The 27,421-nt window shown below is 44.0% G+C and overlaps 1 protein-coding gene, 2 long non-coding RNA genes and 20 other non-coding genes across 26 annotated transcripts in view; 13 read left to right on the forward strand and 10 right to left on the reverse strand.

Annotated features, from left to right (window-relative positions):
• The window catches only part of uimc1 (ubiquitin interaction motif containing 1), a 102,925-nt gene that overhangs the window by 60,574 nt on the left and 14,930 nt on the right, over positions 1-27,421 (forward strand). For 2 of the 4 annotated variants that reach the window (XR_012590269.1, XM_074610611.1), the window contains exon 1: positions 27,054-27,172. The exons of the other annotated variants lie outside the window; for them this stretch is intronic. The gene's annotated coding sequence lies outside the window, so the exon portion shown is untranslated. Of the gene's footprint in view, positions 1-27,053; positions 27,173-27,421 lie in introns of those variants that run through there. 4 annotated transcript variants of the gene reach the window in all.
• LOC141753040 (uncharacterized) lies at positions 2,669-4,561 on the forward strand. The gene is made up of 5 exons (XR_012590379.1): positions 2,669-2,999; positions 3,361-3,414; positions 3,529-3,639; positions 3,804-3,881; positions 3,989-4,561. It is a non-coding gene; the product is annotated as an uncharacterized LOC141753040 (long non-coding RNA).
• On the forward strand, positions 7,538-9,430 carry LOC141753043 (uncharacterized). The gene is made up of 5 exons (XR_012590380.1): positions 7,538-7,868; positions 8,230-8,283; positions 8,398-8,508; positions 8,673-8,750; positions 8,858-9,430. It is a non-coding gene; the product is annotated as an uncharacterized LOC141753043 (long non-coding RNA).
• Positions 11,106-11,177, reverse strand: trnad-guc (transfer RNA aspartic acid (anticodon GUC)). Its single transcript has one exon. It is a non-coding gene; the product is annotated as a tRNA-Asp (tRNA).
• On the forward strand, positions 11,443-11,515 carry trnav-aac (transfer RNA valine (anticodon AAC)). Its single transcript has one exon. It is a non-coding gene; the product is annotated as a tRNA-Val (tRNA).
• trnad-guc (transfer RNA aspartic acid (anticodon GUC)) lies at positions 12,456-12,527 on the reverse strand. The gene has a single exon. It is a non-coding gene; the product is annotated as a tRNA-Asp (tRNA).
• Positions 12,793-12,865, forward strand: trnav-aac (transfer RNA valine (anticodon AAC)). Its single transcript has one exon. It is a non-coding gene; the product is annotated as a tRNA-Val (tRNA).
• On the reverse strand, positions 13,789-13,860 carry trnad-guc (transfer RNA aspartic acid (anticodon GUC)). Its single transcript has one exon. It is a non-coding gene; the product is annotated as a tRNA-Asp (tRNA).
• trnav-aac (transfer RNA valine (anticodon AAC)) lies at positions 14,126-14,198 on the forward strand. Its single transcript has one exon. It is a non-coding gene; the product is annotated as a tRNA-Val (tRNA).
• Positions 15,122-15,193, reverse strand: trnad-guc (transfer RNA aspartic acid (anticodon GUC)). Its single transcript has one exon. It is a non-coding gene; the product is annotated as a tRNA-Asp (tRNA).
• trnav-aac (transfer RNA valine (anticodon AAC)) lies at positions 15,459-15,531 on the forward strand. The gene has a single exon. It is a non-coding gene; the product is annotated as a tRNA-Val (tRNA).
• Positions 16,455-16,526, reverse strand: trnad-guc (transfer RNA aspartic acid (anticodon GUC)). The gene has a single exon. It is a non-coding gene; the product is annotated as a tRNA-Asp (tRNA).
• Positions 16,792-16,864, forward strand: trnav-aac (transfer RNA valine (anticodon AAC)). Its single transcript has one exon. It is a non-coding gene; the product is annotated as a tRNA-Val (tRNA).
• On the reverse strand, positions 17,814-17,885 carry trnad-guc (transfer RNA aspartic acid (anticodon GUC)). Its single transcript has one exon. It is a non-coding gene; the product is annotated as a tRNA-Asp (tRNA).
• On the forward strand, positions 18,151-18,223 carry trnav-aac (transfer RNA valine (anticodon AAC)). The gene has a single exon. It is a non-coding gene; the product is annotated as a tRNA-Val (tRNA).
• On the reverse strand, positions 19,147-19,218 carry trnad-guc (transfer RNA aspartic acid (anticodon GUC)). Its single transcript has one exon. It is a non-coding gene; the product is annotated as a tRNA-Asp (tRNA).
• On the forward strand, positions 19,484-19,556 carry trnav-aac (transfer RNA valine (anticodon AAC)). Its single transcript has one exon. It is a non-coding gene; the product is annotated as a tRNA-Val (tRNA).
• trnad-guc (transfer RNA aspartic acid (anticodon GUC)) lies at positions 20,480-20,551 on the reverse strand. The gene has a single exon. It is a non-coding gene; the product is annotated as a tRNA-Asp (tRNA).
• On the forward strand, positions 20,817-20,889 carry trnav-aac (transfer RNA valine (anticodon AAC)). Its single transcript has one exon. It is a non-coding gene; the product is annotated as a tRNA-Val (tRNA).
• trnad-guc (transfer RNA aspartic acid (anticodon GUC)) lies at positions 21,839-21,910 on the reverse strand. Its single transcript has one exon. It is a non-coding gene; the product is annotated as a tRNA-Asp (tRNA).
• trnav-aac (transfer RNA valine (anticodon AAC)) lies at positions 22,176-22,248 on the forward strand. Its single transcript has one exon. It is a non-coding gene; the product is annotated as a tRNA-Val (tRNA).
• On the reverse strand, positions 23,172-23,243 carry trnad-guc (transfer RNA aspartic acid (anticodon GUC)). The gene has a single exon. It is a non-coding gene; the product is annotated as a tRNA-Asp (tRNA).
• On the forward strand, positions 23,509-23,581 carry trnav-aac (transfer RNA valine (anticodon AAC)). The gene has a single exon. It is a non-coding gene; the product is annotated as a tRNA-Val (tRNA).

A 27,421-nucleotide genomic window follows, 5' to 3' on the forward strand; every position in this document is an offset into this window, starting at 1 on the left:
GATTCTGAGAGTTTATAGTCTGTGCTTTTGTCTCCCTTGGTTAATAATCAGCAGCTGGTCGAAAATACTCCCCGTCGGGGAATCGAACCCCGGTCTCCCGCGCGGCACCCGGGGATTCTTTAGCTAAAGCGCCCTAAACACATTGCCGTTCATTCTCTATGGTAGTGCTGAACCACTACGGATGCAATATATCTTTGGCCGCTATTGTTTGTTTGGCGCCCTTTTTCCGAGGAGAGGAGGAGGAGTTGTTGTTTCCTTCGCCACTCTGGCAGTGTTGGTCTGGATGAGCTACACTTCGCATCGACTTGAGCTTGAGCTGCGCTGTGTGGACATTACGCCAAACGGTGAGTTATATTTAGATAAATAACGATTACCGACATGTTACTATAATGTATCCTGGCGCTGTCTGACGTGTTCTTGCTTGTGTGGACGCTATAAAGTTAACGTTAGTCGTGTTTCTCCCGTTTATTGTGTCGCCGCGGTACTTTCGGATGAACTACAAGCTAACGTAACATTATTAACAATGAACCAACATGTTATTATAATGTATCCTGGCGCTGTCTGACGTGTTATAAAGTTGTCATTAGCCGTGTTTCCTCAGTTTATTGTGTCGAGCTGCTGCGGTACTTTGGGATGAATTACAAGCTAACGAAACTTAACATTCCTTAGGTTGAAAGCATCACGTTGTTAGTTAACATTAATGTCTAATGTAGCGTTAACTACGGTATATCAGCAGCTTACATCAGCAGTAAGGTTAGATATAACGTTACTCTGGACACACTAACGTTACTTTACATACACACATTGACAGAATGATAAATGAACAAGCTTCATATGAATCATAAAGTCGTCGTGTTTGCACTTAACGCTACGTCGACTACTTTCAGTCTCCGTTGTATAACGTTGCTGTTGTCACAGCATGTACTTATACTTAAGGTTTTTAATGCAGGACTTTTACTTGTAGCAGAGTATTTCTACACTGTGGTATCAGTACTATCACTGAAGTACAAGATCAGAGTACTTCTTCCACCTCTGTTAAAATGAGAGAACACCAGAATATTGTTTATTAATTGAGAACCAATGTCTCTGAGGGTTTTTCATACTTTGCCATGTTGTGTACAACGTACTATTCATGCTTAATTTTAACACTTATTATATGCTTCTATACCATATTACAATTTTCAAAATACTAAATAGGCCACGTTTGTCTGAGCTTGTCAAAAGCAGAATATATCAAATATAGTCTAATGCATGTCTGTTTGGGATAGGAAAGGTGAATTGAATGCAGGGCGTTGCTGGATAAGACACTTCACACTTCAGTGTTACTTGAGTCTGAATCACTGGTTGGGGGTGGGGGGGGCTGATCTGCCTCAACAACCAGAGCTCATCGTTAAGACATACACAAAGGCAGGCACTTAATCAAGGTACTATACAAAGTAGTAAAGGTAATATTAAAGTAAAGGTATTTGATATCATTTGTTCTTTCTTCAAAACCCTGATAAATACAGTGAGAATATGTAGACAGTAAAGGGGCTAGAGCTGAGATGTGAACCTCCTAATTCCTGCTCTCCCTTGAGACCCTCACTATTAACATTTGTTATGAAAACAATGCCTGTCTATAACATATTAATAGATCAATATGCTTTTCTTCATTACAGGTAAAATGCAGAAAACGGTTTTTTTCCCTGGGAGAATGAGTGTCACATTCCGCAAGGGACCACTCGGATATCTCCGTCAGGATCCAACGGATGCAGCCAAACTCCTTAAAGACAACCCCTCTCTACAGGACAAGTCTGCACCCGTGAAGGAGGAGCTGGTCAGGAAAAATGCACTGTCTGTGATCATTTTAAGAGGAGGGGATGCTTCAGATAAAACTGAGGTGGCTCGAGAATACATCCTGCAGTTTGGGAAATATAAAGGGAAGTCCTTCCGCTGGCTCCTTGAAAATGACATTGGGTATACCATCTACCTAATCAAGAACCAGCAAAAGGAGGAGACTGCAGGAGTGTTCATGGCAGGGGGGCACATCAAGGACAGCCTGCTGTCATTTGTGAGCTATGCCCTCAGCTTTCAAGAAATCCAGTCTCTTCTCAATTATGAGAAACAAAAGCCAGTTGTGACAGCAGCAGCAGCAGCAGCAGCATCAGAGGATGACCAGCTGGTTGGTTTTGGCTCTCGTGCCAAAAGCACCTGGAGAGAGATGCACCAGGGATGATGGCTATGCAGCCTTTATTATGAGGAAAAGCTGTGCTCCAGGAACAAAGATGCACAAACTACAAGTGTACCTGCAGAAGAAGCTGCCCTCCCCCTCTGGCTCCTCTCTGGTGACACATGCCTCACAGGCCCCTGCTGAAGCCATGGGTGGGTCTTGTTTTCCATTTGTTTTGTCAAAAAAATGTATATGCTGTCATGGTATCCAGTGTATTTTAGTACACCAAAGGGAGTAAACTTCGTCTTCCATTATTTCAGTGGTGATTTTATTCATACTATCCTAAGTACAGTAAAGCCATATTTTTAGTACATTCTAATTCTTGTCTGTTTGCATCACAGTGATGGATGAAGATGAAGAGCTGGAGAGAGCGATGCTGGGTATCTGTCCTTCTAAGCAACACGTGCAGAGCTGTGAGTAAACATTTGTTGTCTTATATTGGTTTGTTTCTACTGCCTGAAGATTCAAAATAATTTACAGTTCAGCCTGTTTAATATTAATTGTGTATTCTATATAGTTTATATTTAATTGTTTTTGTTTGTGTTTTACAGCTGTTTCTGCACCATCAGCATCAACTGCCAGACGACAGGCTTCGGGAACAGAAAGAGGTTCTTAACCAAACAAAAACGTCCTGTCGTCGACGGAGACTCTGGGACCATGAATTCTTATCCCAAACCGAAGCATGACATAAACCGTTCCTTCTCATGTTGACCATGTTCTGGTCATGTTTGTGTTTTGCTGTTCAACTTGTTGTCCTAGTGACTATGAATTGATTCCAGTCATGGCGAGGGTAAGTAGCACTCTTTATTCCAGTTTTTAGACTTATATGATGAATATATATATATATATATATACATATAGGACTGCTGTGGTTACTAACACTTGTATGCATGTGTTTGCAGTGTGCCATGTTGCTTCCCCTGCTTAGGCTAAATTGTAATGACTGACTACTAAATATTTATCCATACAGAACTAAACTGCATGTGTATGAATGAAATTCTTTATACTTTAATGTAACAAACAGTCTGTTTAACTATATAAGGCTGAGATAAGCAGGTGAAGTAAAAGATGGATAATGTATGCCTTTACTAACACCAGTTTTTTTTATATTGTCAAAATATAAATGACTGACAAGATTTTTTCTGTTGTAGTACCATCTGCTACACTGTCCACACCAACTGAACTGACGGGTTCACAAGTAGATGGTAAATGCATTATATTTCTTTTTATCCATTTAAACCTTTCTGTCATATTCCCTCTGATTATGTCCGTTATAAACCAATAATTGATTACTTTTTGTGGTCCTTATCTCCTTGCAGCCCCTGCTCTGCCGATGGTAAAGAGACCTGTGCCCCTTCCTCAGGAGCTGATGTTCCTGATGCCAGAAACACCAGGACCCTTGCCAACAGAGACAACTGTCACTGTCCCAGGTGTGTATTATTTTAACTGTATTTGCATCTTAAAAATATCCATATGTAGTGTCCATCGGAACTGTTCTCATTGATGTAAATCAGATACTGGTGCACAATGTCACAGTCGAGTTTTTTATTTATCTTACTGTGAATAATAATGAAATGTTTAATATTCTATATAGTGTCAGAGGCACTTCCGATTTCTCCTGAGACGTCTGCAGAGCCCATTCAACCGCCGCTGCAACCGCCAAGAGCTCAAAGTAAGTATTTGAATGTTCTTGATTTGGTTGTGTGCGTGTCAAAGAGATAAAATCAAGTCAACACACAATCTTAATAATTTGCTATGTCTTTCTTCTTGCCTGACCAGGTCAGCCATTACCCAGGCCATCAGCTGTCCCCAGCTGTCCTCCTCCACAGCTTAAACAGCATTTGCATAGGAATGATTCTGTCCCAAGCTTTTTGATCCATATTTTATTTATTTGTTTTTACCTTTATTTTATTCAGGGGGAGGTTCACTGAGGGCAATGCTCTCTTTTTCAGGAACGCCCTGATCACATTCACACAGTTACACATTCACACCTGGAAGCTGCCCAGTACAACCACAGTCTGATCTGCTGGTCACTGAGCAACTCCACTGGAGCGGTTGGGGGGGGCCTTGCTCAAGGGCATCTCAGTGGTGGTAATGAGGGAGGGCCACCACTGCCCCATATAAGCGGTTTATCAATGTAACCGTGATCACTGTAACCGGTTTCCACTGTATATACTGTATATTTTGCTCATGTAAATAATTATTACATTTATTATATACAATATTATATTTACTTTACCTTACATTTTTGTGTGATATATGTGTGACCTTGCAATATGGGCTCTGTTGAATATTTACTGTTACAGTTGTGGTTAATAAATACATTTAATTCACTAATGTCTACATGTCTCATTAATAAATTAATAATTTATAGTGAACAGTAAAGTCTCTAATTGAAGTAATTAAGTAATTGCAATTTAAATGTTACACATAGGAAGAAAACTCTAATATAATTGGTTAATAGCTTTAAGTAAGTCAAGAACTTGATATAACCAGACTAGTCTAATCTAATGATAATCAGAAGAAGTAAATAACAAACTAAGACTCACATTTCTTGATTCCCAAATAGCTCATTATCTTTGATAATGTATCACAGACTTTGTACCAAGTGGGATTCGAACATGCTCCAGATAATCATTCTTAAATATTCAGGAGAAAACTGCTGGACCAAAGCCGCGTTTTCAGCACCCTGGACAGCGTTAATAAGTCTGCAATTTCATTGGCTGTCAGTGTATGCCACCTATACGCGACTTGCCCCCGCGCGGCACCCGGGGATTCTTTAGCTAAAGCGCCCTAAACACATTGCCGTTCATTCTCTATGGTAGTGCTGAACCACTACGGATGCAATATATCTTTGGCCGCTATTGTTTGTTTGGCGCCCTTTTTCCGAGGAGAGGAGGAGGAGTTGTTGTTTCCTTCGCCACTCTGGCAGTGTTGGTCTGGATGAGCTACACTTCGCATCGACTTGAGCTTGAGCTGCGCTGTGTGGACATTACGCCAAACGGTGAGTTATATTTAGATAAATAACGATTACCGACATGTTACTATAATGTATCCTGGCGCTGTCTGACGTGTTCTTGCTTGTGTGGACGCTATAAAGTTAACGTTAGTCGTGTTTCTCCCGTTTATTGTGTCGCCGCGGTACTTTCGGATGAACTACAAGCTAACGTAACATTATTAACAATGAACCAACATGTTATTATAATGTATCCTGGCGCTGTCTGACGTGTTATAAAGTTGTCATTAGCCGTGTTTCCTCAGTTTATTGTGTCGAGCTGCTGCGGTACTTTGGGATGAATTACAAGCTAACGAAACTTAACATTCCTTAGGTTGAAAGCATCACGTTGTTAGTTAACATTAATGTCTAATGTAGCGTTAACTACGGTATATCAGCAGCTTACATCAGCAGTAAGGTTAGATATAACGTTACTCTGGACACACTAACGTTACTTTACATACACACATTGACAGAATGATAAATGAACAAGCTTCATATGAATCATAAAGTCGTCGTGTTTGCACTTAACGCTACGTCGACTACTTTCAGTCTCCGTTGTATAACGTTGCTGTTGTCACAGCATGTACTTATACTTAAGGTTTTTAATGCAGGACTTTTACTTGTAGCAGAGTATTTCTACACTGTGGTATCAGTACTATCACTGAAGTACAAGATCAGAGTACTTCTTCCACCTCTGTTAAAATGAGAGAACACCAGAATATTGTTTATTAATTGAGAACCAATGTCTCTGAGGGTTTTTCATACTTTGCCATGTTGTGTACAACGTACTATTCATGCTTAATTTTAACACTTATTATATGCTTCTATACCATATTACAATTTTCAAAATACTAAATAGGCCACGTTTGTCTGAGCTTGTCAAAAGCAGAATATATCAAATATAGTCTAATGCATGTCTGTTTGGGATAGGAAAGGTGAATTGAATGCAGGGCGTTGCTGGATAAGACACTTCACACTTCAGTGTTACTTGAGTCTGAATCACTGGTTGGGGGTGGGGGGGGCTGATCTGCCTCAACAACCAGAGCTCATCGTTAAGACATACACAAAGGCAGGCACTTAATCAAGGTACTATACAAAGTAGTAAAGGTAATATTAAAGTAAAGGTATTTGATATCATTTGTTCTTTCTTCAAAACCCTGATAAATACAGTGAGAATATGTAGACAGTAAAGGGGCTAGAGCTGAGATGTGAACCTCCTAATTCCTGCTCTCCCTTGAGACCCTCACTATTAACATTTGTTATGAAAACAATGCCTGTCTATAACATATTAATAGATCAATATGCTTTTCTTCATTACAGGTAAAATGCAGAAAACGGTTTTTTTCCCTGGGAGAATGAGTGTCACATTCCGCAAGGGACCACTCGGATATCTCCGTCAGGATCCAACGGATGCAGCCAAACTCCTTAAAGACAACCCCTCTCTACAGGACAAGTCTGCACCCGTGAAGGAGGAGCTGGTCAGGAAAAATGCACTGTCTGTGATCATTTTAAGAGGAGGGGATGCTTCAGATAAAACTGAGGTGGCTCGAGAATACATCCTGCAGTTTGGGAAATATAAAGGGAAGTCCTTCCGCTGGCTCCTTGAAAATGACATTGGGTATACCATCTACCTAATCAAGAACCAGCAAAAGGAGGAGACTGCAGGAGTGTTCATGGCAGGGGGGCACATCAAGGACAGCCTGCTGTCATTTGTGAGCTATGCCCTCAGCTTTCAAGAAATCCAGTCTCTTCTCAATTATGAGAAACAAAAGCCAGTTGTGACAGCAGCAGCAGCAGCAGCAGCATCAGAGGATGACCAGCTGGTTGGTTTTGGCTCTCGTGCCAAAAGCACCTGGAGAGAGATGCACCAGGGATGATGGCTATGCAGCCTTTATTATGAGGAAAAGCTGTGCTCCAGGAACAAAGATGCACAAACTACAAGTGTACCTGCAGAAGAAGCTGCCCTCCCCCTCTGGCTCCTCTCTGGTGACACATGCCTCACAGGCCCCTGCTGAAGCCATGGGTGGGTCTTGTTTTCCATTTGTTTTGTCAAAAAAATGTATATGCTGTCATGGTATCCAGTGTATTTTAGTACACCAAAGGGAGTAAACTTCGTCTTCCATTATTTCAGTGGTGATTTTATTCATACTATCCTAAGTACAGTAAAGCCATATTTTTAGTACATTCTAATTCTTGTCTGTTTGCATCACAGTGATGGATGAAGATGAAGAGCTGGAGAGAGCGATGCTGGGTATCTGTCCTTCTAAGCAACACGTGCAGAGCTGTGAGTAAACATTTGTTGTCTTATATTGGTTTGTTTCTACTGCCTGAAGATTCAAAATAATTTACAGTTCAGCCTGTTTAATATTAATTGTGTATTCTATATAGTTTATATTTAATTGTTTTTGTTTGTGTTTTACAGCTGTTTCTGCACCATCAGCATCAACTGCCAGACGACAGGCTTCGGGAACAGAAAGAGGTTCTTAACCAAACAAAAACGTCCTGTCGTCGACGGAGACTCTGGGACCATGAATTCTTATCCCAAACCGAAGCATGACATAAACCGTTCCTTCTCATGTTGACCATGTTCTGGTCATGTTTGTGTTTTGCTGTTCAACTTGTTGTCCTAGTGACTATGAATTGATTCCAGTCATGGCGAGGGTAAGTAGCACTCTTTATTCCAGTTTTTAGACTTATATGATGAATATATATATATATATATATACATATAGGACTGCTGTGGTTACTAACACTTGTATGCATGTGTTTGCAGTGTGCCATGTTGCTTCCCCTGCTTAGGCTAAATTGTAATGACTGACTACTAAATATTTATCCATACAGAACTAAACTGCATGTGTATGAATGAAATTCTTTATACTTTAATGTAACAAACAGTCTGTTTAACTATATAAGGCTGAGATAAGCAGGTGAAGTAAAAGATGGATAATGTATGCCTTTACTAACACCAGTTTTTTTTATATTGTCAAAATATAAATGACTGACAAGATTTTTTCTGTTGTAGTACCATCTGCTACACTGTCCACACCAACTGAACTGACGGGTTCACAAGTAGATGGTAAATGCATTATATTTCTTTTTATCCATTTAAACCTTTCTGTCATATTCCCTCTGATTATGTCCGTTATAAACCAATAATTGATTACTTTTTGTGGTCCTTATCTCCTTGCAGCCCCTGCTCTGCCGATGGTAAAGAGACCTGTGCCCCTTCCTCAGGAGCTGATGTTCCTGATGCCAGAAACACCAGGACCCTTGCCAACAGAGACAACTGTCACTGTCCCAGGTGTGTATTATTTTAACTGTATTTGCATCTTAAAAATATCCATATGTAGTGTCCATCGGAACTGTTCTCATTGATGTAAATCAGATACTGGTGCACAATGTCACAGTCGAGTTTTTTATTTATCTTACTGTGAATAATAATGAAATGTTTAATATTCTATATAGTGTCAGAGGCACTTCCGATTTCTCCTGAGACGTCTGCAGAGCCCATTCAACCGCCGCTGCAACCGCCAAGAGCTCAAAGTAAGTATTTGAATGTTCTTGATTTGGTTGTGTGCGTGTCAAAGAGATAAAATCAAGTCAACACACAATCTTAATAATTTGCTATGTCTTTCTTCTTGCCTGACCAGGTCAGCCATTACCCAGGCCATCAGCTGTCCCCAGCTGTCCTCCTCCACAGCTTAAACAGCATTTGCATAGGAATGATTCTGTCCCAAGCTTTTTGATCCATATTTTATTTATTTGTTTTTACCTTTATTTTATTCAGGGGGAGGTTCACTGAGGGCAATGCTCTCTTTTTCAGGAACGCCCTGATCACATTCACACAGTTACACATTCACACCTGGAAGCTGCCCAGTACAACCACAGTCTGATCTGCTGGTCACTGAGCAACTCCACTGGAGCGGTTGGGGGGGGCCTTGCTCAAGGGCATCTCAGTGGTGGTAATGAGGGAGGGCCACCACTGCCCCATATAAGCGGTTTATCAATGTAACCGTGATCACTGTAACCGGTTTCCACTGTATATACTGTATATTTTGCTCATGTAAATAATTATTACATTTATTATATACAATATTATATTTACTTTACCTTACATTTTTGTGTGATATATGTGTGACCTTGCAATATGGGCTCTGTTGAATATTTACTGTTACAGTTGTGGTTAATAAATACATTTAATTCACTAATGTCTACATGTCTCATTAATAAATTAATAATTTATAGTGAACAGTAAAGTCTCTAATTGAAGTAATTAAGTAATTGCAATTTAAATGTTACACATAGGAAGAAAACTCTAATATAATTGGTTAATAGCTTTAAGTAAGTCAAGAACTTGATATAACCAGACTAGTCTAATCTAATGATAATCAGAAGAAGTAAATAACAAACTAAGACTCACATTTCTTGATTCCCAAATAGCTCATTATCTTTGATAATGTATCACAGACTTTGTACCAAGTGGGATTCGAACATGCTCCAGATAATCATTCTTAAATATTCAGGAGAAAACTGCTGGACCAAAGCCGCGTTTTCAGCACCCTGGACAGCGTTAATAAGTCTGCAATTTCATTGGCTGTCAGTGTATGCCACCTATACGCGACTTGCCCCCGCGTGACAGGCGGAGATACTGTCCACTATACTAACGAGGAAGGTGCTATAATGTGAATTAGCACGCTACCGCATATCTGGCAATGTTCCAGTGTGTACAGGGAGTACATCGAAAAAAATAGGGGAGCATTTAAGTTTATTAAACATTTACTGTCAGTCAAATCCAAGAGACAGGAGCTGTGACTGAATCTAGTTTAAAATCTCTCTCGAGTCTAAAATTAGCATGTCGTCTGGCATTTGAGACGTCTGCCGTTAAATGTGAATGCTTTATTGAAATATTCACATGCATGAATGGTCCTTTCATCGGTTTCCGTAAAACATTTGTGTTATTTGTTTGAGTTCACACTCTGTCACTTCTTCTTCTCTGCGACCCATCTGTCCCTTTCAACCTGATAGAAGTCAGACTGTGTGAACTCCCTCCAGATCATCTACTCCACCATGCCCTGTGCCTTGTACAGGGAGAACCCTTTGGAGGGGCAGTAGATGTACTTCCAACACTCCAGGGAAGCCGGTATGAATGGGAGGGCTGTGGGGGTTCTGCTTTACTGGCTGTTGACAGAACCGACACCGGTGAGCTGTTGGCTGCTGCACCGCTGACTTCCTCTTGGCCCCTCCTCTGCCACCTTCCTCCAGTTGGCCTCCCTCTGTCTGGCGGCATCCAGCTCCCGCTCAAAGAACGGAGACGCAGCAAAGTCTTCAAAAGACATGCGGGGGTCTCTGAGGCCTTCGTCTGTGTACGTCTTAAAGACCTTTGTGGAGTAGTAAAAGTACTTCACTGTTTTAGTCTGATGAAACACATTTCTTCATTTGTGTTTGCTCGTCAACTGCAAATTCCCCCAGTGTGTACTGAAGGTCACGGTCTGATGAAGCTAAAAGAACCACAACCAAGGCCTGCTTTCCCTCCTAAGTTGTCTGACGGTTTGCAAGAACTTCCCTGAGGCCAGCCGAAATTCCTTCTCCATACCCTCCACTTGAAACCAACCATTCTGCTGTACAGTAACAACCCCTCTCCATGTTCGCCTAAAACGTGAAATGCCATATGTTCCCTGTTCAAGACCGGGCGGAAACACATTTCTTTGTTCGCGTTTATTCCGCAGCAGTTATTGTTCCCCCCAGTTGAACACAGCCTGAGCAAAAGCCAAGGCCTACTTTCCTGTCCTGAGTAGTCTTGATGGTTTGCCAAAACTTCCTTAAAGGTCAACCGAAATTCCTTCTCCATGGCCTCCACCAGAAACCAACATGTGGTACAAACCATTCTGGTAAAAAACACTCCCCGTCGGGGAATCGAACCCCGGTCTTCCGCGTGACAGGCGGAGATACTGTCCACTATACTAACGAGGAAGGTTCGAATATAGGAATTAGTCTGCAATCGCACAGCTGGCAATGTCCCAGTGTCTACAGGGAGTACACAGAAACATACAGGGAAGCATTTAAGTTTATTAAACATTTACTGTCACTTAAATCCAAGAGACAGCAGCTGTGACTGAATCCAGTTTAAAATCTCTCTCGAGACTAAAATTAGCATGTCGTCTGGCATTTGAGACGTCTGCCGTTAAATGTGAATGCTTCACTGAAAAATTCACATGCATAAAAGGTCCTTTCATCTGTTTCCGTAGTGTAGTGGTTATCACGTTCGCCTAACACGCGAAAGGTCCCCGGTTCGAGACCGGGCGGAAACATTTGTGTTATTTGTTTGAGTTCACACTCTGTCACTTCTTCTTCTCTGCGACCCATCTGTCCCTTTCAACCTGACAGAAGTCATGCTGTGTGAACTCCCTCCAGATCATCTACTCCACCATGCCCTGTGCCTTGTACAGGGAGAACCCTTTGGAGGGGCAGTAGATGTACTTCCAACACTCCAGGGAAGCCGGTATGAATGGGAGGGCTGTGGGGGTTCTGCTGTTGACAGAACCGACACCGGTGAGCTGTTGGCTGCTGCACCGCTGACTTCCTCTTGGCCCCTCCTCTGCCACCTTCCTCCAGTTGGCCTCCCTCTGTCTGGCGGCATCCAGCTCCCGCTCAAAGAACGGAGACGCAGCAAAGTCTTCAAAAGACATGCGGGGGTCTCTGAGGCCTTCGTCTGTGTACGTCTTAAAGACCTTTGTGGAGTAGTAAAAGTACTTCACTGTTTTAGTCTGATGAAACACATTTCTTCATTTGTGTTTGCTCGTCAACTGCAAATTCCCCCAGTGTGTACTGAAGGTCACGGTCTGATGAAGCTAAAAGAACCACAACCAAGGCCTGCTTTCCCTCCTAAGTTGTCTGACGGTTTGCAAGAACTTCCCTGAGGCCAGCCGAAATTCCTTCTCCATACCCTCCACTTGAAACCAACCATTCTGCTGTACAGTAACAACCCCTCTCCATGTTCGCCTAAAACGTGAAATGCCATATGTTCCCTGTTCAAGACCGGGCGGAAACACATTTCTTTGTTCGCGTTTATTCCGCAGCAGTTATTGTTCCCCCCAGTTGAACACAGCCTGAGCAAAAGCCAAGGCCTACTTTCCTGTCCTGAGTAGTCTTGATGGTTTGCCAAAACTTCCTTAAAGGTCAACCGAAATTCCTTCTCCATGGCCTCCACCAGAAACCAACATGTGGTACAAACCATTCTGGTAAAAAACACTCCCCGTCGGGGAATCGAACCCCGGTCTTCCGCGTGACAGGCGGAGATACTGTCCACTATACTAACGAGGAAGGTTCGAATATAGGAATTAGTCTGCAATCGCACAGCTGGCAATGTCCCAGTGTCTACAGGGAGTACACAGAAACATACAGGGAAGCATTTAAGTTTATTAAACATTTACTGTCACTTAAATCCAAGAGACAGCAGCTGTGACTGAATCCAGTTTAAAATCTCTCTCGAGACTAAAATTAGCATGTCGTCTGGCATTTGAGACGTCTGCCGTTAAATGTGAATGCTTCACTGAAAAATTCACATGCATAAAAGGTCCTTTCATCGGTTTCCGTAGTGTAGTGGTTATCACGTTCGCCTAACACGCGAAAGGTCCCCGGTTCGAGACCGGGCGGAAACATTTGTGTTATTTGTTTGAGTTCACACTCTGTCACTTCTTCTTCTCTGCGACCCATCTGTCCCTTTCAACCTGACAGAAGTCATGCTGTGTGAACTCCCTCCAGATCATCTACTCCACCATGCCCTGTGCCTTGTACAGGGAGAACCCTTTGGAGGGGCAGTAGATGTACTTCCAACACTCCAGGGAAGCCGGTATGAATGGGAGGGCTGTGGGGGTTCTGCTTTACTGGCTGTTGACAGAACCGACACCGGTGAGCTGTTGGCTGCTCCTCTGCCACCTTCCTCCAGTTGGCCTCCCTCTGTCTGGCGGCATCCAGCTCCCGCTCAAAGAACGGAGACGCAGCAAAGTCTTCAAAAGACATGCGGGGGTCTCTGAGGCCTTCGTCTGTGTACGTCTTAAAGACCTTTGTGGAGTAGTAAAAGTACTTCACTGTTTTAGTCTGATGAAACACATTTCTTCATTTGTGTTTGCTCGTCAACTGCAAATTCCCCCAGTGTGTACTGAAGGTCACGGTCTGATGAAGCTAAAAGAACCACAACCAAGGCCTGCTTTCCCTCCTAAGTTGTCTGACGGTTTGCAAGAACTTCCCTGAGGCCAGCCGAAATTCCTTCTCCATACCCTCCACTTGAAACCAACCATTCTGCTGTACAGTAACAACCCCTCTCCATGTTCGCCTAAAACGTGAAATGCCATATGTTCCCTGTTCAAGACCGGGCGGAAACACATTTCTTTGTTCGCGTTTATTCCGCAGCAGTTATTGTTCCCCCCAGTTGAACACAGCCTGAGCAAAAGCCAAGGCCTACTTTCCTGTCCTGAGTAGTCTTGATGGTTTGCCAAAACTTCCTTAAAGGTCAACCGAAATTCCTTCTCCATGGCCTCCACCAGAAACCAACATGTGGTACAAACCATTCTGGTAAAAAACACTCCCCGTCGGGGAATCGAACCCCGGTCTTCCGCGTGACAGGCGGAGATACTGTCCACTATACTAACGAGGAAGGTTCGAATATAGGAATTAGTCTGCAATCGCACAGCTGGCAATGTCCCAGTGTCTACAGGGAGTACACAGAAACATACAGGGAAGCATTTAAGTTTATTAAACATTTACTGTCACTTAAATCCAAGAGACAGCAGCTGTGACTGAATCCAGTTTAAAATCTCTCTCGAGACTAAAATTAGCATGTCGTCTGGCATTTGAGACGTCTGCCGTTAAATGTGAATGCTTCACTGAAAAATTCACATGCATAAAAGGTCCTTTCATCGGTTTCCGTAGTGTAGTGGTTATCACGTTCGCCTAACACGCGAAAGGTCCCCGGTTCGAGACCGGGCGGAAACATTTGTGTTATTTGTTTGAGTTCACACTCTGTCACTTCTTCTTCTCTGCGACCCATCTGTCCCTTTCAACCTGACAGAAGTCATGCTGTGTGAACTCCCTCCAGATCATCTACTCCACCATGCCCTGTGCCTTGTACAGGGAGAACCCTTTGGAGGGGCAGTAGATGTACTTCCAACACTCCAGGGAAGCCGGTATGAATGGGAGGGCTGTGGGGGTTCTGCTTTACTGGCTGTTGACAGAACCGACACCGGTGAGCTGTTGGCTGCTCCTCTGCCACCTTCCTCCAGTTGGCCTCCCTCTGTCTGGCGGCATCCAGCTCCCGCTCAAAGAACGGAGACGCAGCAAAGTCTTCAAAAGACATGCGGGGGTCTCTGAGGCCTTCGTCTGTGTACGTCTTAAAGACCTTTGTGGAGTAGTAAAAGTACTTCACTGTTTTAGTCTGATGAAACACATTTCTTCATTTGTGTTTGCTCGTCAACTGCAAATTCCCCCAGTGTGTACTGAAGGTCACGGTCTGATGAAGCTAAAAGAACCACAACCAAGGCCTGCTTTCCCTCCTAAGTTGTCTGACGGTTTGCAAGAACTTCCCTGAGGCCAGCCGAAATTCCTTCTCCATACCCTCCACTTGAAACCAACCATTCTGCTGTACAGTAACAACCCCTCTCCATGTTCGCCTAAAACGTGAAATGCCATATGTTCCCTGTTCAAGACCGGGCGGAAACACATTTCTTTGTTCGCGTTTATTCCGCAGCAGTTATTGTTCCCCCCAGTTGAACACAGCCTGAGCAAAAGCCAAGGCCTACTTTCCTGTCCTGAGTAGTCTTGATGGTTTGCCAAAACTTCCTTAAAGGTCAACCGAAATTCCTTCTCCATGGCCTCCACCAGAAACCAACATGTGGTACAAACCATTCTGGTAAAAAACACTCCCCGTCGGGGAATCGAACCCCGGTCTTCCGCGTGACAGGCGGAGATACTGTCCACTATACTAACGAGGAAGGTGCGAATATAGGAATTAGTCTGCAATCGCACAGCTGGCAATGTCCCAGTGTCTACAGGGAGTACACAGAAACATACAGGGAAGCATTTAAGTTTATTAAACATTTACTGTCACTTAAATCCAAGAGACAGCAGCTGTGACTGAATCCAGTTTAAAATCTCTCTCGAGACTAAAATTAGCATGTCGTCTGGCTTTTGAGACGTCTGCCGTTAAATGTGAATGCTTCACTGAAAAATTCACATGCATAAATGGTCCTTTCATCGGTTTCCGTAGTGTAGTGGTTATCACGTTCGCCTAACACGCGAAAGGTCCCCGGTTTGAGACCGGGCGGAAACATTTGTGTTATTTGTTTGAGTTCACACTCTGTCACTTCTTCTTCTCTGCGACCCATCTGTCCCTTTCAACCTGACAGAAGTCATGCTGTGTGAACTCCCTCCAGATCATCTACTCCACCATGCCCTGTGCCTTGTACAGGGAGAACCCTTTGGAGGGGCAGTAGATGTACTTCCAACACTCCAGGGAAGCCGGTATGAATGGGAGGGCTGTGGGGGTTCTGCTTTACTGGCTGTTGACAGAACCGACACCGGTGAGCTGTTGGCTGCTCCTCTGCCACCTTCCTCCAGTTGGCCTCCCTCTGTCTGGCGGCATCCAGCTCCCGCTCAAAGAACGGAGACGCAGCAAAGTCTTCAAAAGACATGCGGGGGTCTCTGAGGCCTTCGTCTGTGTACGTCTTAAAGACCTTTGTGGAGTAGTAAAAGTACTTCACTGTTTTAGTCTGATGAAACACATTTCTTCATTTGTGTTTGCTCGTCAACTGCAAATTCCCCCAGTGTGTACTGAAGGTCACGGTCTGATGAAGCTAAAAGAACCACAACCAAGGCCTGCTTTCCCTCCTAAGTTGTCTGACGGTTTGCAAGAACTTCCCTGAGGCCAGCCGAAATTCCTTCTCCATACCCTCCACTTGAAACCAACCATTCTGCTGTACAGTAACAACCCCTCTCCATGTTCGCCTAAAACGTGAAATGCCATATGTTCCCTGTTCAAGACCGGGCGGAAACACATTTCTTTGTTCGCGTTTATTCCGCAGCAGTTATTGTTCCCCCCAGTTGAACACAGCCTGAGCAAAAGCCAAGGCCTACTTTCCTGTCCTGAGTAGTCTTGATGGTTTGCCAAAACTTCCTTAAAGGTCAACCGAAATTCCTTCTCCATGGCCTCCACCAGAAACCAACATGTGGTACAAACCATTCTGGTAAAAAACACTCCCCGTCGGGGAATCGAACCCCGGTCTTCCGCGTGACAGGCGGAGATACTGTCCACTATACTAACGAGGAAGGTTCGAATATAGGAATTAGTCTGCAATCGCACAGCTGGCAATGTCCCAGTGTCTACAGGGAGTACACAGAAACATACAGGGAAGCATTTAAGTTTATTAAACATTTACTGTCACTTAAATCCAAGAGACAGCAGCTGTGACTGAATCCAGTTTAAAATCTCTCTCGAGACTAAAATTAGCATGTCGTCTGGCATTTGAGACGTCTGCCGTTAAATGTGAATGCTTCACTGAAAAATTCACATGCATAAAAGGTCCTTTCATCGGTTTCCGTAGTGTAGTGGTTATCACGTTCGCCTAACACGCGAAAGGTCCCCGGTTCGAGACCGGGCGGAAACATTTGTGTTATTTGTTTGAGTTCACACTCTGTCACTTCTTCTTCTCTGCGACCCATCTGTCCCTTTCAACCTGACAGAAGTCATGCTGTGTGAACTCCCTCCAGATCATCTACTCCACCATGCCCTGTGCCTTGTACAGGGAGAACCCTTTGGAGGGGCAGTAGATGTACTTCCAACACTCCAGGGAAGCCGGTATGAATGGGAGGGCTGTGGGGGTTCTGCTTTACTGGCTGTTGACAGAACCGACACCGGTGAGCTGTTGGCTGCTGCACCGCTGACTTCCTCTTGGCCCCTCCTCTGCCACCTTCCTCCAGTTGGCCTCCCTCTGTCTGGCGGCATCCAGCTCCCGCTCAAAGAACGGAGACGCAGCAAAGTCTTCAAAAGACATGCGGGGGTCTCTGAGGCCTTCGTCTGTGTACGTCTTAAAGACCTTTGTGGAGTAGTAAAAGTACTTCACTGTTTTAGTCTGATGAAACACATTTCTTCATTTGTGTTTGCTCGTCAACTGCAAATTCCCCCAGTGTGTACTGAAGGTCACGGTCTGATGAAGCTAAAAGAACCACAACCAAGGCCTGCTTTCCCTCCTAAGTTGTCTGACGGTTTGCAAGAACTTCCCTGAGGCCAGCCGAAATTCCTTCTCCATACCCTCCACTTGAAACCAACCATTCTGCTGTACAGTAACAACCCCTCTCCATGTTCGCCTAAAACGTGAAATGCCATATGTTCCCTGTTCAAGACCGGGCGGAAACACATTTCTTTGTTCGCGTTTATTCCGCAGCAGTTATTGTTCCCCCCAGTTGAACACAGCCTGAGCAAAAGCCAAGGCCTACTTTCCTGTCCTGAGTAGTCTTGATGGTTTGCCAAAACTTCCTTAAAGGTCAACCGAAATTCCTTCTCCATGGCCTCCACCAGAAACCAACATGTGGTACAAACCATTCTGGTAAAAAACACTCCCCGTCGGGGAATCGAACCCCGGTCTTCCGCGTGACAGGCGGAGATACTGTCCACTATACTAACGAGGAAGGTTCGAATATAGGAATTAGTCTGCAATCGCACAGCTGGCAATGTCCCAGTGTCTACAGGGAGTACACAGAAACATACAGGGAAGCATTTAAGTTTATTAAACATTTACTGTCACTTAAATCCAAGAGACAGCAGCTGTGACTGAATCCAGTTTAAAATCTCTCTCGAGACTAAAATTAGCATGTCGTCTGGCATTTGAGACGTCTGCCGTTAAATGTGAATGCTTCACTGAAAAATTCACATGCATAAAAGGTCCTTTCATCGGTTTCCGTAGTGTAGTGGTTATCACGTTCGCCTAACACGCGAAAGGTCCCCGGTTCGAGACCGGGCGGAAACATTTGTGTTATTTGTTTGAGTTCACACTCTGTCACTTCTTCTTCTCTGCGACCCATCTGTCCCTTTCAACCTGACAGAAGTCATGCTGTGTGAACTCCCTCCAGATCATCTACTCCACCATGCCCTGTGCCTTGTACAGGGAGAACCCTTTGGAGGGGCAGTAGATGTACTTCCAACACTCCAGGGAAGCCGGTATGAATGGGAGGGCTGTGGGGGTTCTGCTTTACTGGCTGTTGACAGAACCGACACCGGTGAGCTGTTGGCTGCTCCTCTGCCACCTTCCTCCAGTTGGCCTCCCTCTGTCTGGCGGCATCCAGCTCCCGCTCAAAGAACGGAGACGCAGCAAAGTCTTCAAAAGACATGCGGGGGTCTCTGAGGCCTTCGTCTGTGTACGTCTTAAAGACCTTTGTGGAGTAGTAAAAGTACTTCACTGTTTTAGTCTGATGAAACACATTTCTTCATTTGTGTTTGCTCGTCAACTGCAAATTCCCCCAGTGTGTACTGAAGGTCACGGTCTGATGAAGCTAAAAGAACCACAACCAAGGCCTGCTTTCCCTCCTAAGTTGTCTGACGGTTTGCAAGAACTTCCCTGAGGCCAGCCGAAATTCCTTCTCCATACCCTCCACTTGAAACCAACCATTCTGCTGTACAGTAACAACCCCTCTCCATGTTCGCCTAAAACGTGAAATGCCATATGTTCCCTGTTCAAGACCGGGCGGAAACACATTTCTTTGTTCGCGTTTATTCCGCAGCAGTTATTGTTCCCCCCAGTTGAACACAGCCTGAGCAAAAGCCAAGGCCTACTTTCCTGTCCTGAGTAGTCTTGATGGTTTGCCAAAACTTCCTTAAAGGTCAACCGAAATTCCTTCTCCATGGCCTCCACCAGAAACCAACATGTGGTACAAACCATTCTGGTAAAAAACACTCCCCGTCGGGGAATCGAACCCCGGTCTTCCGCGTGACAGGCGGAGATACTGTCCACTATACTAACGAGGAAGGTGCGAATATAGGAATTAGTCTGCAATCGCACAGCTGGCAATGTCCCAGTGTCTACAGGGAGTACACAGAAACATACAGGGAAGCATTTAAGTTTATTAAACATTTACTGTCACTTAAATCCAAGAGACAGCAGCTGTGACTGAATCCAGTTTAAAATCTCTCTCGAGACTAAAATTAGCATGTCGTCTGGCTTTTGAGACGTCTGCCGTTAAATGTGAATGCTTCACTGAAAAATTCACATGCATAAAAGGTCCTTTCATCGGTTTCCGTAGTGTAGTGGTTATCACGTTCGCCTAACACGCGAAAGGTCCCCGGTTTGAGACCGGGCGGAAACATTTGTGTTATTTGTTTGAGTTCACACTCTGTCACTTCTTCTTCTCTGCGACCCATCTGTCCCTTTCAACCTGACAGAAGTCATGCTGTGTGAACTCCCTCCAGATCATCTACTCCACCATGCCCTGTGCCTTGTACAGGGAGAACCCTTTGGAGGGGCAGTAGATGTACTTCCAACACTCCAGGGAAGCCGGTATGAATGGGAGGGCTGTGGGGGTTCTGCTTTACTGGCTGTTGACAGAACCGACACCGGTGAGCTGTTGGCTGCTCCTCTGCCACCTTCCTCCAGTTGGCCTCCCTCTGTCTGGCGGCATCCAGCTCCCGCTCAAAGAACGGAGACGCAGCAAAGTCTTCAAAAGACATGCGGGGGTCTCTGAGGCCTTCGTCTGTGTACGTCTTAAAGACCTTTGTGGAGTAGTAAAAGTACTTCACTGTTTTAGTCTGATGAAACACATTTCTTCATTTGTGTTTGCTCGTCAACTGCAAATTCCCCCAGTGTGTACTGAAGGTCACGGTCTGATGAAGCTAAAAGAACCACAACCAAGGCCTGCTTTCCCTCCTAAGTTGTCTGACGGTTTGCAAGAACTTCCCTGAGGCCAGCCGAAATTCCTTCTCCATACCCTCCACTTGAAACCAACCATTCTGCTGTACAGTAACAACCCCTCTCCATGTTCGCCTAAAACGTGAAATGCCATATGTTCCCTGTTCAAGACCGGGCGGAAACACATTTCTTTGTTCGCGTTTATTCCGCAGCAGTTATTGTTCCCCCCAGTTGAACACAGCCTGAGCAAAAGCCAAGGCCTACTTTCCTGTCCTGAGTAGTCTTGATGGTTTGCCAAAACTTCCTTAAAGGTCAACCGAAATTCCTTCTCCATGGCCTCCACCAGAAACCAACATGTGGTACAAACCATTCTGGTAAAAAACACTCCCCGTCGGGGAATCGAACCCCGGTCTTCCGCGTGACAGGCGGAGATACTGTCCACTATACTAACGAGGAAGGTTCGAATATAGGAATTAGTCTGCAATCGCACAGCTGGCAATGTCCTAGTGTCTACAGGGAGTACACAGAAACATACAGGGAAGCATTTAAGTTTATTAAACATTTACTGTCACTTAAATCCAAGAGACAGCAGCTGTGACTGAATCCAGTTTAAAATCTCTCTCGAGACTAAAATTAGCATGTCGTCTGGCATTTGAGACGTCTGCCGTTAAATGTGAATGCTTCACTGAAAAATTCACATGCATAAAAGGTCCTTTCATCGGTTTCCGTAGTGTAGTGGTTATCACGTTCGCCTAACACGCGAAAGGTCCCCGGTTCGAGACCGGGCGGAAACATTTGTGTTATTTGTTTGAGTTCACACTCTGTCACTTCTTCTTCTCTGCGACCCATCTGTCCCTTTCAACCTGACAGAAGTCATGCTGTGTGAACTCCCTCCAGATCATCTACTCCACCATGCCCTGTGCCTTGTACAGGGAGAACCCTTTGGAGGGGCAGTAGATGTACTTCCAACACTCCAGGGAAGCCGGTATGAATGGGAGGGCTGTGGGGGTTCTGCTTTACTGGCTGTTGACAGAACCGACACCGGTGAGCTGTTGGCTGCTGCACCGCTGACTTCCTCTTGGCCCCTCCTCTGCCACCTTCCTCCAGTTGGCCTCCCTCTGTCTGGCGGCATCCAGCTCCCGCTCAAAGAACGGAGACGCAGCAAAGTCTTCAAAAGACATGCGGGGGTCTCTGAGGCCTTCGTCTGTGTACGTCTTAAAGACCTTTGTGGAGTAGTAAAAGTACTTCACTGTTTTAGTCTGATGAAACACATTTCTTCATTTGTGTTTGCTCGTCAACTGCAAATTCCCCCAGTGTGTACTGAAGGTCACGGTCTGATGAAGCTAAAAGAACCACAACCAAGGCCTGCTTTCCCTCCTAAGTTGTCTGACGGTTTGCAAGAACTTCCCTGAGGCCAGCCGAAATTCCTTCTCCATACCCTCCACTTGAAACCAACCATTCTGCTGTACAGTAACAACCCCTCTCCATGTTCGCCTAAAACGTGAAATGCCATATGTTCCCTGTTCAAGACCGGGCGGAAACACATTTCTTTGTTCGCGTTTATTCCGCAGCAGTTATTGTTCCCCCCAGTTGAACACAGCCTGAGCAAAAGCCAAGGCCTACTTTCCTGTCCTGAGTAGTCTTGATGGTTTGCCAAAACTTCCTTAAAGGTCAACCGAAATTCCTTCTCCATGGCCTCCACCAGAAACCAACATGTGGTACAAACCATTCTGGTAAAAAACACTCCCCGTCGGGGAATCGAACCCCGGTCTTCCGCGTGACAGGCGGAGATACTGTCCACTATACTAACGAGGAAGGTTCGAATATAGGAATTAGTCTGCAATCGCACAGCTGGCAATGTCCCAGTGTCTACAGGGAGTACACAGAAACATACAGGGAAGCATTTAAGTTTATTAAACATTTACTGTCACTTAAATCCAAGAGACAGCAGCTGTGACTGAATCCAGTTTAAAATCTCTCTCGAGACTAAAATTAGCATGTCGTCTGGCATTTGAGACGTCTGCCGTTAAATGTGAATGCTTCACTGAAAAATTCACATGCATAAAAGGTCCTTTCATCGGTTTCCGTAGTGTAGTGGTTATCACGTTCGCCTAACACGCGAAAGGTCCCCGGTTCGAGACCGGGCGGAAACATTTGTGTTATTTGTTTGAGTTCACACTCTGTCACTTCTTCTTCTCTGCGACCCATCTGTCCCTTTCAACCTGACAGAAGTCATGCTGTGTGAACTCCCTCCAGATCATCTACTCCACCATGCCCTGTGCCTTGTACAGGGAGAACCCTTTGGAGGGGCAGTAGATGTACTTCCAACACTCCAGGGAAGCCGGTATGAATGGGAGGGCTGTGGGGGTTCTGCTTTACTGGCTGTTGACAGAACCGACACCGGTGAGCTGTTGGCTGCTCCTCTGCCACCTTCCTCCAGTTGGCCTCCCTCTGTCTGGCGGCATCCAGCTCCCGCTCAAAGAACGGAGACGCAGCAAAGTCTTCAAAAGACATGCGGGGGTCTCTGAGGCCTTCGTCTGTGTACGTCTTAAAGACCTTTGTGGAGTAGTAAAAGTACTTCACTGTTTTAGTCTGATGAAACACATTTCTTCATTTGTGTTTGCTCGTCAACTGCAAATTCCCCCAGTGTGTACTGAAGGTCACGGTCTGATGAAGCTAAAAGAACCACAACCAAGGCCTGCTTTCCCTCCTAAGTTGTCTGACGGTTTGCAAGAACTTCCCTGAGGCCAGCCGAAATTCCTTCTCCATACCCTCCACTTGAAACCAACCATTCTGCTGTACAGTAACAACCCCTCTCCATGTTCGCCTAAAACGTGAAATGCCATATGTTCCCTGTTCAAGACCGGGCGGAAACACATTTCTTTGTTCGCGTTTATTCCGCAGCAGTTATTGTTCCCCCCAGTTGAACACAGCCTGAGCAAAAGCCAAGGCCTACTTTCCTGTCCTGAGTAGTCTTGATGGTTTGCCAAAACTTCCTTAAAGGTCAACCGAAATTCCTTCTCCATGGCCTCCACCAGAAACCAACATGTGGTACAAACCATTCTGGTAAAAAACACTCCCCGTCGGGGAATCGAACCCCGGTCTTCCGCGTGACAGGCGGAGATACTGTCCACTATACTAACGAGGAAGGTGCGAATATTGGAAATAGTCCGCAATCGCACAGCTGGCAATGTCCCAGTGTCTACAGGGAGTACACAGAAACATACAGGGAAGCATTTAAGTTTATTAAACATTTACTGTCACTTAAATCCAAGAGACAGCAGCTGTGACTCAATCCAGTTTAAAATCTCTCTCGAGACTAAAATTAGCATGTCGTCTGGCATTTGAGACGTCTGCCGTTAAATGTGAATGCTTCACTGAAAAATTCACATGCATAAAAGGTCCTTTCATCGGTTTCCGTAGTGTAGTGGTTATCACGTTCGCCTAACACGCGAAAGGTCCCCGGTTCGAGACCGGGCGGAAACATTTGTGTTATTTGTTTGAGTTCACACTCAGTCACTTCTTCTTCTCTGCGACCCATCTGTCTCTTTCAGCCTGACAGAAGTCATACTGTGTGAACTCCCTCCAGATCATCTACTCCACCATGCCATGTGCCTTGTACAAGGAGAACCCTTTGGAGGGGCAGTAGATGTACTTCCTCGACACCCCAGGGAAGCCGGTATGAATATGAGGGCTGCGGGGTTCTGCTTTACTGGCTGCTGACAGAACCGACACCAGTGAGCTGTTGGCTGCTGCACCGCTGACTTCCTCTTGGCCCCTCCTTTGCCACCTTCCTCCACTTGGCCCCCCTCTGTCTGGCGGCATCCGGCTCCCGCTCAAAGAACGGAGACGCAGAAAAGTCCTCAAAAGACATGCGGGGATCTCTGAGGCCTTCATCTGTGTACATCTTAAAGACCTTTGTGGAGTAGTAAAAGTGCTTCACTGTTTTAGTCTGATGAAACACATTTCTTCATTTGTGTTTGCTCGTCGACTGCAAATGCCCTCAGTGTGTGCTGAAACCACAGTCTGATGAAGCTAAAAGAACCAAAACCAAGGCCTGCTTTCCCTTATAAGTTGTCTGACGGTTTGCAAGAACTTCCCTGAGGCCAACCGAAATTCCTTCTCTATAGCCTTAACTTGAAACCAAAATGTGATAGGAATATCACATTTCATGGACAAATTATTTCACATAAGATGTTGGTAGCAGTGAATTCTGTACAGTAACAACCCCTCTCCATGTTCGCCTAAAACGTGAAATGCCAGATGTTCCCTGTTCAAGACCGGGCGGAAACACATTTCTTTGTTCGCGTTTATTCCGCAGCAGTTCTTGTTCCCCCCAGTTGAACACAGCCTGAGCAAAAGCCAAGGCCTGCTTTCCCCCCCTGAGTTGTCTTGACGGTTTGCCAAAACTTCCTCAAAGGTCAACTGAAATTCCTTCTCCATGGCCTCCACCTGACACCAACATGTGGTTGTACCATTCTGGTAAAAAATACTCCCAGTCGGGGAATCGAACCCCGGTCTTCCGCAGGCGGAGATACTGTCCACTATACTAACGAGGAAGGTGCTGATACCTGAATTGGCAACGTTCCAGTGTTTACAGGGAGCACACAGAAACATACAGGGAACCATTTCACATTCACATGCATAAAATGTCCTACATCGGTTTCTGTAGTGTAGTGGATATCAATTTCGCCTCACACACGGAAACATTTGAGTTATTTGTTTGAGTTCACTCCACCCAATCACAATGCAGCTGCAGCTGCTGTGTCTCCAAAATCTTCTCTGGGCTGGTATTGAGTGAGGAGCTGGTGTTTTTTTAATTTGGCCAGATGCTTTACGTATCTGGAGATATGTTGGCATGTGTCTTTAGCTCCATGATGCTTAATCAGGAGCCCATCAATGGCAGCTCTAATGGCTTCTGGCAGCAGTGAATTCTCCATTCTGCTGTACAGAAAAGCTTTCCCCTCCTGAGTTGTCTTGACGGTTTGTCAAAACTTTCTTAAACATCAACCGGAATTCCTTCTCCATAGTCTCCACCTGAAACCAACATGTGATAGGAATATCACATTTCATGGACAAATCATTTCATATAATAGGATAAATAATCCCTGTCGGGGAATCGAACCCCGGTCTCCCGCGGAATAGTAAAGCTTAAGTCTCTTAACTTTTACCATTCATTCTCTATGGTAGTTCTTATCACTACGGCTGTCATATATTTTTGGCCACAATTGGGATTTTGGGGGCGCTGTTGCCCAATTTACATACAAGTAAGGAGACCCGGTTGTCACCTTTGAGTGACAGACCTCACAGCATCGGCAGCAGCATAGAGAAGATACAGCACACGATCTGTACGATCTACGACGTTTCATCACGGCTCTGTCATCAAACAAGAATTCAAACGTCCACCAGTTGTCATTATGAATATGTTGCCACAGTCGTATAGTTATCTATCTGTTTATCTATCTGTTTATCTGTCTCTCTGTCACTGTCTCTCTGTCTGTCTGTCTGTCTGTGTAATATAAAATACTGTATATCCTCACACACACATTACTGTACGTCGTCAGGGCTGCTTCTAAATATATAAATATTGAATTATAGCACTAAAATACATGTAATTATTGCACTAGAATAATTGCACCTTTACATGCACACTAGTGTCCCTGTTATACTGTAAGTCTTATATATTGTGAACTATAATCATATTAAGATAAGATAAACCTTAAGTTCAATTCATACTATGCAAAACCTTCAGGTGGAATTTCATTCTCACTGTGCAATATCATATTTCCACATGTGCAATTGTGTTAATCGTCTGCTTATTGTCAATAATGTATATATTGTTCCAATTTTTAAATATTCCCCTATTTTTTATATTTCCTTCAATTTAAATTGTTCTGCTTTTGTTTTGCCTTTTTGCAATGTGTTATTTTTTTTACTGATGCTTCTTGTATCCCCTTTGCTGCTGTACACTGCAAATTTCCCCACTGTGGGACTAATAAAGGAATATCTCATCTTATCTTTATTGATCCCCTACTGAGAAATTTGGTTGTTGCAGCAAAAAGACAGAAATAAAACAGATAAATAGAGAAGTAAAATACAGAAATAATAAAGAGGTACACAAGAGGTAAACATAAGAATAGAATACTATAAAGTATTATAAAGTAGTAATTTTACATGCTATTTTCTTTTTTTCTCGTAAAGTTATGACTTTATTTTCGTATTATTAAAAAAAAATTCTCGTTAAGTTCTGACTTTATTCTATAATATAACTACTTTTTCTCGTAAAGTTATGACTTTATTTTCATAATATTACTATCGTTTTTCTCGTTAAGTTATGACTTTATTCTCGTAATATTAAGACTTTTTCTTGTAAAGTTATGACTTTATTCTCGTAATATTACGACTTTTTTTCTCGTAAAGTTATGACTTTATTCTCGTAATATTACAAAAAAAATTCTCGTAAAGTTATGACTTTATTCCCGTAATATTATGACTTTTTTTCTCGTAAAGTTATGACTTTATTCTCGTAATATTACAAAAAAAATTCTCGTAAAGTTATGACTTTATTCTCGTAATATTACGACTTTTTTTCTCGTAAAGTTATGACTTTATTCTCGTAATATTACAAAAAAAATTCTCGTAAAGTTATGACTTTATTCTCGTAATATTACGACTTTTTTTCTCGTAATATTCTGACTTTATTCTGTAAATCTCAGATGTTTTTCCCTCAATGTGGCCCTAATACTCCGTAGTACATTGTCTCTTTGGCCCTCACTGCATTAGACTTATATACTATATACTTAGACTATAAACTGTGTTACTGTGTCACAATGATCAAATGTTTGGCGGCTCCAGACAGATTATTATTACTTTTTTTTCCTGCCTAAAATAGCTCTTTTGCCTTTAAAGCTTGTTGACCCCTGATTTATCTAAGGCTAATTCCCACAGTCCATGAAGGCAGCATTAGAGCACCATTTGGTCCCTGAACGCAGCGTGAAGGTTGCGTCTTACGTAGCGGTCACGTGATTACGTCAACAGAAACAAACATGGCGCCGCGAAAGTGAGGAGAACTCTGATGTGAGTGTTTCTAAACACCGATTATTCTTTGTTTTTGTGTTGTTTTAAGAGCTGTTGAACGAAAAAAAACAGCACAAAAAGCTGATGTGTGTTTTAAATATACGGTATATTGAGCATAAATTCGAAAATACTCACTTTTATTGACAGTTTTTCGGGTCTAAGTGTGGTCAGTTGCTCTGTAGCTAACTGAAGCTACTTTAACTGAACAGATTCTCCTTTAAATACCAGATTAACGTGTGATTTCATCTA

Source organism: Sebastes fasciatus, chromosome 16 (genome assembly GCF_043250625.1).
Source record: "Sebastes fasciatus isolate fSebFas1 chromosome 16, fSebFas1.pri, whole genome shotgun sequence".
Taxonomy (NCBI): Eukaryota; Metazoa; Chordata; class Actinopteri; order Perciformes; family Sebastidae; genus Sebastes; species Sebastes fasciatus.